The 13,006-nt window shown below is 45.9% G+C and overlaps 1 protein-coding gene across 1 annotated transcript in view; it reads right to left on the bottom strand.

Annotated features, from left to right (window-relative positions):
• The window catches only part of XYLT1 (xylosyltransferase 1), a 350,305-nt gene that overhangs the window by 123,210 nt on the left and 214,089 nt on the right, over positions 1-13,006 (bottom strand). The gene's annotated exons all lie outside the window — the stretch shown is intronic.

Genomic DNA, 13,006 nt, shown 5'->3' with positions numbered 1-13,006 from the left:
AAACACACACTAGAGGGAGGCTATGATTATGTGCAAAGAGTTATGGGCAGGGTTTCCCACCCTTGGCATATTGACACTGGGGCTGGACAGTCCTCTGTTACTGGGGGCCTGTCCTGGGCATTGTGGGATGTTCAGCAGCATCTCTGGACTCCACCCACTAGATGCCAGAAAGCACCCTCCACTCAGCTGTAACAACCAACTATGTGTCCAGACATAGCCAAACCCTGGGTGCACAGCAGTTTGCACAGAACTGGGTCCTTCACAGTGTGGCCTTGAGCCTGTAAGTGCCTTCATCTCTCTGAGCCTGTTTTTTCTCATGCAAAATGGAAAAACAAACCAAAACCCACTAACTACCTCACAGAAGAATGGAGAAGGAGGATGCATGTGGAGTGCTTAGCTTAGAGTCTGACAGGAAGCATTCAATAAAAGATGCTACTTAAGCAATCACTTCCTGTGGTCAGCTACTGGCCACAGTGAAGCCATGATAGGTGCTGGGGATGCAGTGATGCATAAGCCATTGTCCCTGTCCCCTCTGTGACAGTGGAGAAAAACTAGTGGGCAGCTGGACATGAAACCAAGCACTTCTGTGCAATGGGACACTTGCTGAAAAGGAGGCACAAGCAATGGGGGCTTAAAGAAAAATGCCCACATCTTGGGGATTCGTTGAGATGACATCTGAGTGAAGGAGATTTCCAGGCAGACATTTGAAGCCGAAGAAACTGCACATGCAAAGGCCTGTAATAGTGTAATTACCCAGAGCTCAGGACTGTAGGGAGGCAAATCCCACAGCAAAGGTGGGGAGAGAGAGGGAATAGCAAGAGACAAACAAGGCAGGAAGGCAGAAGGCAGATGATGAAGAACTCTGAAACTTCAGTGCCAATAAACTCATCAGTTCAGTTGAGTTCAGTTGCTCAGTCATGTCCAACTCTTTGCGACCCCATGGACCGCAGCACGCCAGGCCTCCCTGTCCATCACCAACTCCTGAAGTTTACTCAAACTCATCCCATTGAGTCGGTGATGCCATCCAACCATCTCATCCTCTGTCGTCCCCTTCTCCTCCTGCCCTCAATCTTTCCCAGCATCAGGGTCTTTTCAAATGAGTCAGCTCTTTGCATCAGATGGCCAAAGTACTGGAGTTTCAGCTTCAACATCAGTCCTTCCAATGAATATTCAGGACTGATTTTCTTTAGGATGGACTGGCTGGATCTCCTTGCAGTCCAAGGGACTCTCAAGAGTTTTCTCCAACACCACAGTTCAAAAGCATCAATTCTTCAGTGCTCAGCCTTCTTTATGTCCAACTCTCACATCCATTCATGACTACTGGAAAAACCATAGCCTTGACTAGATGGACCTTTGTTGGCATAATAGTAATTATAACAATAAGCTCATAGCAAAGCTCCATTCAATTCCTGCTAAGCAGGAAACAGTGATTGATTAGTAACATCTGCCTGGGCCCTGGTGGGAAGAGGAGACCCAAACATGCAATGTATTTACTGGTTTTGTGATGGAAGGATGTTCACCAGGGGAGTGAATATGAACAGGAAGACATTTTTATTTATTATTAATATTTTTTAACCACACCGCATAGCATGTGGGATCTTAGTTCCCTGAACAGGGATGGAACCTATGTCCCCCCTGCATTAGAAGGTAGAATCTTAACCACCAGACTGCCAGAGAAGTCCCACAAAAGGATGTTTTAGAAGCTCAATCTGGAAGCCATGCTTTTTGTTCTTTTTGTTGTTGTTGCTCTTTTAACTGAAGAGGCACAGAGGCAAGAGAAAGAGTGGGGAAGTCACAGGAATACCATGAGAAAGAGCTCATATAGGCCTAATGAGAAGAACGTGGTTGCAGAGGAGGAGATGGGCACAAAAGATGTTTAGGGCTTTACATCGAGAGTGACCTCACCGATTTAAGGGAATAAAAGTAAACACAGACACTCCTGGGCTTCTGGGGAGACCCCAGAGTAGAAACACCCATTGACTGCTGGGTGGTTGGATCAGGAATCCTGATGCATGATAAGGACCAGGGTCAGGGGCTTACACACAGCAGCCGTCATTACTGGACAATCAATTACCTACAATCGCTCTGCTCCGTCCACATCCAGGGACGCACAACTGTAAATGAGGAAGACAGCTCTCCTTCCACTGGGGACTCTGACCTAATCTACAGCTATTCCCGATTGACAGGATTAGTGAAGGACGACAGAAAAAAGTCATTACTGAATAATCCCCTGCACATTTCATAGTCAACACGACATTCCCATGATCCTTGTAATCCAATTAGGCATTGCAGGAAGCTATATCTTAATTCCTGTCTTCATTGTGACTTGCTGGGTCACAGGCAGACCTTGTTTAATAAGGTGTCACCTTAACACTGGATGGTGCATATGAAACGAGCACAGAACACAGGCAGAGGTGGGGGAAGAGATGCCTGGTTGCTGCTTATAAGACTTCGTGTTTCAAACAGCCAATGGGTGACTTAGAATCCTGCCATCCTCCTTACTGAAGCTTGTGACTGGGGGAGGCTTTGTCTTCCTTCCTCTCCATCCACTTTGCTCTCACTGACCTGTGAATGCAACGTGCCTGCCATCTGTCTGGTGACTTGGAACTCATCCAACAATAAGACTTGTAATCATTTTTCATGGTTGCATTTATTGAGTGACCAATTCAAACCTGGGCCCATCTGAGTCCCTTTATATACGTTATTTCCTGTTCTCACAAAATCCTCAGGCTGAGCAGACGGTATGCTCATTCTAAAGCCATTTAGCTACTTGGACCTGAAGCTAGAACCTGGCAGCTCAGCTGGTAAAGAATTCACCTGCAATGCAGGAGACCCCAGTTCGATTCCTGAGTTGGGAAGATCCACTGGAGAAAGGATAGACTACCCACTCCAGTATTCTTGGACTTCCCTGGTGACTCAGCTGGTAAAGAATCTTCCTGCAATGTGGAAGACCTGGGTTGGATCCCTGAGTTGGGAAGATCCCCTGAAGAAGGGAATGGCTACCCACTCCAGTATTCTGGCCTGGAGAATTCCATGGACTGCACAGTCCACGGAGCTGCAAAGAGCTGAACACGGCTGAGTGACTTTCACTTTCATAGCTACCTGGAACTGAAGCTAGAACTCAAAGACAGAACTGATTGAGTTCTAAAGCAGGCACCATGCCTTTCAAAAGTGGGAGTCCAGAAGCACCACCATGGACAATGGGCTTCCTGAACTTTAACCAGAGAAACACTAGCAGGCCTAGCCAGTGCTGGTCCAACACCCCAGGAGAGCTGAATAGGGGGTTCTGCCTGTGTAATCCCAGCTGTGTGCTTTACGCTGGATGGCTGAACATGACTGTGGTTAAACCCAGGACCAGAAAGCACATCAGGGAAAGTGACAGCTGATCTCCATCCGACCATCAGGAGCTGAGAAAGTGGGGCGTCTGCTCCCAGCACTGAGCTAGGCCTAGGGAGCAAGGGCTTTTGCCAGGCAGCTCAAACTCCAGCCCATTCAGGTCTACCCAGGTCAGGTCAATGAGGGAAGCTTCTGGGTGCAGGTTGTGGCAGATTAGAATGAGCCTGCTTGCCCTGTCCTGGGCTAGTACTCGTCAGCACCAACTGTTCTTACCATCCGGGATACTGTCTAGTGTTGCTAAAGCTTCTGGCTTTTCAGAAGATTCCAGAAGTGCTGATTCTTACGCTCCATATTCCAATTTTTAAAAAATGGTTATGAAGTCAAATTTGTTAAAAAAAAATCTGTATGTCAGTGAAAAAAAGTGCTAAGTGCATCCATCTCTTTGTGACCCCATGGACTGTAGCCCGCCAGGCTCCTCTGTCCATGGAATTCTCCAGGCAAGAATACTGGAGTGGGTAGCCATTCCCTTCTCCAGGGGATCTTCTTGATCCACCAGCTGGAACAGCTGTCTCCTCCAAATTCATGTCCACTTTGACTGTATTTGGAACCAGGGTCTTTGTAGATGTCATTAGCTAGATTAAAGTGAGGTCAGCTGGGGACCCCTCTGCTAAACTCCAGCCCTGCTCCCCTACGTAAGTCAGATGTTCGGCCTCTGGGTCTGGGAAGATGAAACTCTGCCATGGCGAGAAAGTTCAAGCCCTGGAGTTGAGTACTGGCTTTGTTAGCCAGCTTTTGTGGGAACTGTCTTTGATTGAACCACTAAAGAAACAAAGGGGCATGAGGTCCCAGCTACCCAAGACAGACCAGCAGACCAGATGTCCCTCAAAAACAGCTTTGGTTCTCAGCTACTGACCATAGGAAGGGGAATCAAACCTTTCTTCGCAGTGGTATTCTTTTTAAATTTGCTTTTAAGAGCTATAAACTCTGGCTATTGTATTCTGTGCTCTCAGGGACCCTGGGTAGACAGACAAAGCTTAATGATTTCAGAGCAGACACAGGCCAAGAAACCATGGCATTGAGTGTGCTAAGTCTAGACAAATGATATTTATACACACATCCAAATTTGAAGAGAAAATGTATTTCTTTGGGTTTCAAACACTGTAATAGAAATAAAGCAAAAATAAAAGCCTGTTACAAAGGAAAAAAAATGAGGTCAGCTGGATTAGTTGTTCTTGTTCAGTCACTATGTTGTGTCCGACTCTTTGTGACCCCGTGAACTGTAGCCCACCAGGCTTCTCTGTCCGTGGGATTATATACATACAACCTCTGCTAACCTCAAATTCCTGATTTATCTCCCCCCTCTTCCCTTTTGGTAACTATAAGTTCATTTTCTAGGCCTGTGAGTCCATTTCTGTTTTTTTAATAAGTTCATTTTATCATATTTCAGATTCCACATATAAGTGATACTATGTATTTGCTTTTCCTCTGTCTGGTTTACTTCATTTAGGATGATAATCTCTTGTTGCTGTTCAGTTGCTCATTCATGTCTGACTCTTTGCAACCGCATGGACGGCAGCACACCAGAGTTCCCTGTCCTTCACTGTCTCCTGGAGTTTGCTTTCAAATTCATGTCCATTGAGTCGGTGATCCCACCCAACCATCTCATCCTCTGTCATCCCCTTCTCCTCCTGCCTTCAATCTTTCCCAGCATCAGGATCTTTTTCAATGAGTCAGTTTTTCACATCAGGTGGCTAAAGTATTGGAGCTTCAGCTTCAGCATCAGTCCTTCCAATGAATATTCGGGGTTGATCTTCTTTAGGATTGACTGGTTCGATCTCCTTGCAGTCCAAGGGACTCTCAACAGTCTTCTCCAACACCACAGTTCAAAAGCATCACTTCTTTGGCACTTAGCCTTCTCTATAGGGTCTCTAGGTAATCTAGGTCCATCCACGTTGCTCAAATGGCATTACTTCATTCTATCTTTATGACTGAGTAGTATTCCAGAGATACAGGATATATCACATCTATATCCATTCATCTTTCAGGGACATTTAGATTGTTTACATGCCCTGACTTTTGTAAATAGTGCTGCTATGAACAATAGAGTTCATGTATCTTTTCAAACTAGAGTTTTCTCTGAGTATATGCCCAGGAGTGGGATTGCTGAGTCATTGCAGTGACTCACTGGAAAAGACCCTGAGGCTGGGAAAGACTGAAGGCAAAGGGAAAGGGGGCTGGCAGAGGATGAGATCATTGGATAATATCACTGACTCAATGGACATGAATTTGAGCAAACTCTGGGAGATAGTGGAAGACAGAGCGTCCTACAGTCCATGGGGTCACAAAGTGTTGGACACAATTAAGCAACCGAACAACAAGAATAACAGTTCTGTTTTTAATTTTTTAAGGAACCGCTGTACTGTTTTCCATAGTGGTTGCATCAATTTGCATTCCCACCAACAGTGTAGGAGGGAAGGAAACCTTATCTTGAATATACTCTCAGGAGGGAAAGTTTCCTGCGTTGGAGATTGTCAATGTGTATTCACACTTGGAAGGCTCTGATGAGTCTGCTGCTGCTGCTGCTAAGTCGCTTCAGTCGTGTCCGACTCTGTGCGACCCCATAGACGGCAGCCCACCAGGCTCTGCCATCCCTGGGATTCTCCAGGCAAGAGTACTGGAGTGGGTTGCCATTGCCTTCTCCACACTTTGATCTTCTACTTCCTAAATATATATGACTATAGAAGCCCTTTGATTAGACAATAGCCATGAATGTTCTTCTGCAAGAATATATAGTATCTATCACTTATTGAGGGCAAGAGGAGAAGGGGGTAACAGAGGATGAAATGGTTGGATGGCATCACTGACTCAATGGACATGAATTTAGGCAAAGTCCAGGAGACAGTTCTTGGGGTCACAAAGAGTCGGACATGACTTAGCAACTGAACAGCACTTACTGAGCATTTACTATGCACCAGCAGCATCCTAAGCCCTTTGCATGCACTCTGAGGCCTTTGTCGCCTTCAGGCACTGGCATGTGACTGGCAGTGAGGTGAAGGGGTTGAGTGCAGGCTCTGGAGGAGTCAAGGTGTTGGCTTGAATCTAGAGTCACACTAATGAGCTGTTGGGGAGGTAAGCCCCCTCATTTCTCTAAGCCTCAATTTCTTCATCTTTAAATGAGAATATGTTTAGCACCCATGTCACAGGGTTGCGAGGCTCAAATTAGGTAAAACACATAAATGGCTTTATTGTAAGCTCTCAGTAATGCTGACTATTGATGCACTGATGATGGTGAAGATGGTGGTGGTGACGGTGATGATGATCACGTGGTGGTGATATTTAGTGGTTGATGATGGTACTGAATGATGGTGGTGCTGGTGAGGGTGGTGGTATTCTCTCTGACTGAATTGTCCTTCCTCTTCTCTCCTGAACTGGTGAATTATATCCACACTTACAGTGTAGCTCAGAGACTATAACACTTTTCACTGATTGCGTCCTTTGGGCATAATTCTTCCTCATGTGTGTTCTGTAGCATTTTTGTTAAGACTTTGACCATACCCGCCATATGCAACTGGGATTCCAACACAACATGTCTTTCCTGCTGTGCAGGGCACCCCTCCCCACAACTGACCCTTGCAAAGAATGACTATTTAATAAACATGGGCTAACACTGAACAGGGTGGATTACTAAGGTACCCAAGCTTTCCAATTTGTCTCTCCCAACCCAAGGAAACAATGAGAACAGAAACAACTCAGGGGAATCTTGCACCCCTGCCCTCAAGGCAGGCCCATCCCCAGCTTCATTTAAATCACTCAGAGTAGGGGCAGCCCCAGAAGACAAGCTTCCATACAGGATGGACCCTGACAGTCCTTGAGAACAGTGAATCATGGGGCTGAGCCCAGCAGAAAGAAGGGCTGGAAAAGAAGCAGTTGGGCACCCTGCTGCCAGCCTGTGCCAGAGATTTCTCACTGCCCAGAGCCTAGCCAGGGTCCTCCAAGCAGAGACTGACGTAGGGAGGAGAGTGCAGGAGGCTTTTAGGGCACCAAGTGGCCTGCAGAGAGGTCTTCCTTCAAAGCAGAGCTTGCAGGCTGGCAGCCCCCAGGCCTGCCCAGCCCACACACAGGTTGTGTTGGGCTCACACTCTGTTTAAAAATTAAAATAATTGTCAGTTAAATCAAGAGATTGTGGACAAAAATTCAGGTTTCTTATTTTCAGAAAACATTAGAAGAGTGAGCAAGTCTGAGCCTGTAACCCACAAGGCAAGAATGATCTGGGGCTTTAGATGAACCTGTGATATTATTCAGTCCGTCACATCCCTGCCTGCCTGCTCCGAGCATTCACGTCCTGCCTGGCCCCTCAGGGTATTCTGTGACCCTGCAATAAACAACATGGATGTATGAAAATGCTCACTTCATACTGGTTAGGAGCATGTGTTTGGGAGGATAGGAGATTTGCCTTCCTATCCTGGTTCAGCCTCTGGCTAGCTTAGTGACCTCAGGCAAGGTGCTTACTCTCTCTAAAAGCTAAGTTTCTTCATGGGTAAATCAAGAATGCCATGGCCGTGGTTCCTCCACAATGAAGTATTCACAAGGTGATACACAGGGAATGCAAAGTGTTCCTTCGCAGACTGAAACAATGGTGGGGGGAGTCCTGTTATCACCCATATCTTGCAGAGGAGAAACTCAGGACTGGAGGGGTAAGAGACTGGCCCAGGAACTCCTAGCATGTGAGGGATGGAGTCTGGGTTCAAATGCAGACAAGCTACTTGGCTCTTGCATCCAAGCTCATCATCGTGGCTGCTCTAGGGGCTATACTTCTGAGGCTGCCTGCATGTAGCGGTAAAGTCATCTCTCTGGTTTTGCTGTGAGTAATCTCTGTGCATAGGGCTTTGCAGGTGGCTCAGGGGTAGAGAATTTGCCTGCCAATGCAGGAGATGTGGGTTTGATCCTTGGGTTGGGAAGATTCCCTGGAGAAGGAAATGGAAACCCACTCCAGTATTCTTGTCTATGGAAATCCCACGGACAGGGGAGCCTGGTGGGCTACAGTTCACAGGGGTCACAAAAGAGTTGAACACAACCTAGCAACTAAACAACAACAACAATCTCTGTGCCTACCTCTATCCCTCCCTCTCTGCTCAGCTGCACCCCTGCCTCTCCCACTAGGCGGTGAGCAACTGGAAGTCTTGTGATACTGATCTCTACATGGCCAAGGCGGGCACTCAGCCATGCCCTATCACGTATTTGCCTAATGAATAATGAATCAATGCTTAATGAGTAAAAAGGCTTAATGAATAAAGAAGCACATGAGAAATCAGTCACATCCACTATGGGGTACAGAGCAGATAAAAACAATAAAAAAGTATTAAGTCAGTTCGTTCACCATCTTTTTCTGAAATTTCTGAAATCTCTCTTGGATCATTACAGATTTCACAGCAATACTCCAAGTGCCCTCCACCTGTGAATCCGCAAACTGAGCTATGTGATAGATACAAAGAAAATAAACCATCTTCTCCCAGATGAAACTTGAAGGCTCCCTTCCCAACTTGAAGGCTCCATTCCACCATGAACAAAATGAACCCAGAGTTCTTTGGTGCAGATTCACTGTAAATGACTACTTAGCCCACAGAGAAATGTCTGTCTGCAAGACTGTGTTAGTTATTATCCTATCATAATAAACTAGATTACACTCTGGTAATGAAAACGACCATAATGGTTTGCTTGCAGCTTAATCAATGTATTCCTCAACTGCAATTGAGCAAAAATAGGTAACAGAGGATCATTTGATCTACATTTTTATTAATCTGGTGCCATTTGTCTTCTAGTTATTTTAATGATCTCTCATTATGAGGAAATAGGGAAACTCCCTGAAAGAAAAAGTAGAATCGCATTGCTTCATTTTGTTCATCCCTTTCAGTGTGGAAATAGAGCTCACGCCAATTCAGTTTGAAAATAAAGGTTCTTGAGGCTTAATTAAATGAAGTTCTGGATTTCAGAAAGAAAAACTTCCTGATTCCAGAAATATCAAGACAAAGCCATTCAAATTGCAGATTGTGTGTTAAAAGTGGCCTGCAGTTGAGAGGCAAGTCTCTATCCTTACGGTCATGTGGTTTTGTTTTGTTTTGAGGACTGACTATGTGCTGAGGGTTTCCCTGGTGGCTCAGACAATAAGGAATCTGCCTGCATTGTGGGAGACCCAGGTTCAATCCCTGGATCAGGAAGATTCCCTGGAGAAGGGCATGGCAACCCACTCCAGTATTCTGGCCTGGAGAATTCCACAGACAGAGGAGCCTGGTGGGCTACAGTCTATGGGGTTGCAAAAAGTGGGACACGCCTGAGCGACTAACACTTTCACTTTGACTACTAAGCGCTAAGCACAGTCAGAGCGGTCTGTAGGCCTTCTTCCTGGTCCTCCCACAGAATCTGCAAAGGAAGGTACCAGTATCCTCATTTACAAAGGGCTCAGAGAGGTCAGTGGCCTATTGAAAGTCATACAGCTAGAAAGTGGCAGCAGTAGGCTTGGAATTCTCAATGTCCTGATACACATGAGAGGAACTGTTTACTTCTCAGTCCCCAAAGATGCACTGAGTCAGGGTAGGAATTTCGCATTTGAGATAGAGTGCTTTCAGAGCAGTTCCTTTAAGGACTGTGTCTCTCTTGCTCATGGAGCTTTCAGGCTGGAAACACGTTTGCCTGGTGCCTATAGCTATTTACAGAAAACCCGAGGTGTTGGTAAACGCACCTCGAGCATCCTTCGAGAAACAGCTTCTGTCCAAAGCTAGTTCCTAGGTGTCATCATCCCTATATTTTTAACCACATACTTCATACTCCATTAGAGGCTTCCCAGGTGGCTCAGTGGGAAAGGATCCACCCGCCAATGTAGGAGATACAGGTTTGATCCCTGGGTTGGCAGATCCCTTGAAGTGGGAAATGGCAACCCACTCCAGTATTGTTGCCTGGAAAATTCCATGGACAGAAGAGCCTGGCGGGCTATAGTCCATGGGATTGCAAAAAGCTGGACCTGACTGAGCACACACATGCATGCACATCATTTCATCCGAGGCTAAACTGATGGGGAGAAAGAAGGACCAAAATCACTAAGCGGTGGGAGAGATTCGGCAGAAACTGGGATCTCATTGGCTGATGGGATGATTTAATTTCTCCTCACACTGGAAATTCTGAAAGCTTATCCTCTCTTACGCACTGTGCTGGAATTGGTCCCCTGTCATCCTGCTGTAGCCAGGGGCCAGGCGGGCAACCTGATGAGTGAGGGGGGCCTAGCAGGGAGACCAGACTGAGTAGTGCGGACTGCAAAGGAGAGAATCTGTTCCACCAAAAGATGTTACTTCTCAGAAACAGACAAATATCGGGACATGGGGCACTGCAGGCTTGGGGCTGCGAGAACTTCCCATTAATTTCAATGCATAGCTGGAAATTTAAATGAGGATCTTCAATTTCAATTATTAGCAATTGATTCAGAAAATTTAACATCTAGCCCAGTACTGCCAGTTGACCAGCCCTAGCACCAAGGCTGAGCAACAGTCAGAGGGTGTGGGGTCTAAATGTCTCTGTTTTGAGCTTAAACAGCTATTAAGAAGCAAAGAAAATATCTGGGTCATTTGCTAGAGTGACTGATTGAAACAGAGAATACAAGAAGGCTAGATGTGGTGGAGGGGGCACAGTTGAGCAACAGATATGAGTTTGAGATGTCAGCAGGACCTCTGTGTGGTGACATCTACTCTGTTACTTTCCTGGGGTTGGTACCAGAGTACCATGGATGGGGGCTGTAAACGACAGACAGACTGTCTCAGTTTTGGAGGCTGGAAGTGGAGATTTGAGGGCTGCGAGGGAGACATTGTTTCATCCCTCTCTCCCGGCTTCTGATGGTTTATTGGCAACCCTTTGTATTCCCTGGTGATGCAGAAGGTAAAGAATCTGCCTGGAATGCAGGAGACCTGGGTTCGATCCCTGGGTTGGGAAGGAGGGCACGGCAACCCACTCCAGTACTCTTGCGTGGAGAATCCCCAGGGACAGAGAAGCCTGGCGGGCTACAGTCCATGGCGTCACAAAGAGTCAGCCATGACTGAGCGACTAAGCCCTTGGTATTCCTTGACTTCACCAAGGCATAACCAAAACCTCCGCTTTTACATTTCACATCACTTTCCCTATTTATGTCCATCTCTATGTCCAAATTCCTCCTCTTATAGGGACCCCAGTCATATTAATATTAGATTAGGGGTCCACCACAATGGCCTCATCCTAATTCAATCATCTGCAAAGATCCTATTTCAAAATAAGGTCCCATCACAGGTTCCAGGGGTTAGGACCTCAGCATCTTTTTGGGGAAACAATGCAACCATAATATCTGCCTAGCAATTGAGTGTAGGATTCTGTAACTGAGAAGAGGCCTGATTTGGGACTCACCAAGATAGAATGCTCACTGTTCAATAAGCAAGCAAGTAGGATGTTCAATAAGCAAGTAAGATAAAGAGCAACCTTCAGATGAATCTCATTCAGGGATTTAAAAAATTAAAGGTGTAAGCATGTTATAACTGCTTGGTAGTAAAGCTTTAGTACTTCTCAGACTTCAATGTCTAGAGTAGAAATAATGGTAATCAATAAACAATATTATTATTATTGCCATCACCATCATTGTTACTACTACTGCTATTTAAAAGGTCTCCAGAGTCAGATCTGTGTTTATCAGTATTTTTGCCCCATTCTCAGTTTGGAAAGAAGCTCAATGAAATATTGGAGAGATTTTTTTCCAATTGGAATTTTCTCCCCCACAAGCTGGTGTGCCTCAGAGTAGCTCCTGCCCTCACCTTCCCTGCTGGGCACAGCACTATGTCTTGACTGAAGATGCTGGTGATGTTTAAGATTTAAGATCAATGGCCTTTGTCCTGGCAGGCAGTGAATTCATTTGTCAGGACCTTTCTCACGGTTTCAGGAAGCACACGTGTAATTAACCAGAGCCCACGATCGGTTTCAGACGAGCTGCAAGTGTGCCTGTGGCAAAAGGTCTCTTCCTTCCTGAGAGATGCAGCGGTGTAATTAGAATCCGGAGACGGTAATCGTCAGCATTTCTCACCAGCATTCAAAAATGATGATCCCATTATTCATCTGGGCCCAGTTCTGCTCCCAGTGAGGCCACTGCGGTATTCATGCTCTCTGCTGTCCACATTCAGGGGCTCCTCTGTTACCACTGGGGTGAACACTGGGTCTTTAGCCTGTTCTGGAAAGTTAGCTGGTAAACCAGGTAAAAGGCAGCAGCGGGCTGGTAAGCCTTGGACCTAGTCCAAGTCAGTATTAAAACACTCCAGGTGAGAGGCCAGCTCCAAACCTCTCTGAAAGTCATTATTCATCCATTAGTCATTCAACAAACATCTGTTGAGCATCTGTTGTGTGTCAGGCACCCAACCTTCCTGCAGCATCTCTCCAATGACTGTAGGTGTATCTGGGACACAGGATGGAGGGTTTTTGGTTTTTTTTTTAATAATGAACTGGAATCAAAGCATTTTTCCTTTGACTTTTCCATCCATCCATCCCTGAAAACCAACTGAAACTCTGCTGAAAAGTTTTAGTCATTGCTTGTTAAATTTGTAATTTATTCCCATAAATCAGTTTTGAAGGCAACAGCAAGTCTGTGAAATGTTGGAATAGACACAGGACATAG

The sequence above is a fragment of the Capra hircus genome, chromosome 25 (genome assembly GCF_001704415.2).
Source record: "Capra hircus breed San Clemente chromosome 25, ASM170441v1, whole genome shotgun sequence".
NCBI classification, from domain to species: Eukaryota; Metazoa; Chordata; class Mammalia; order Artiodactyla; family Bovidae; genus Capra; species Capra hircus.
The sequence above is the reverse complement of the archived record's forward strand: the minus strand, read 5'-3'. Positions and strand labels throughout refer to the sequence as shown.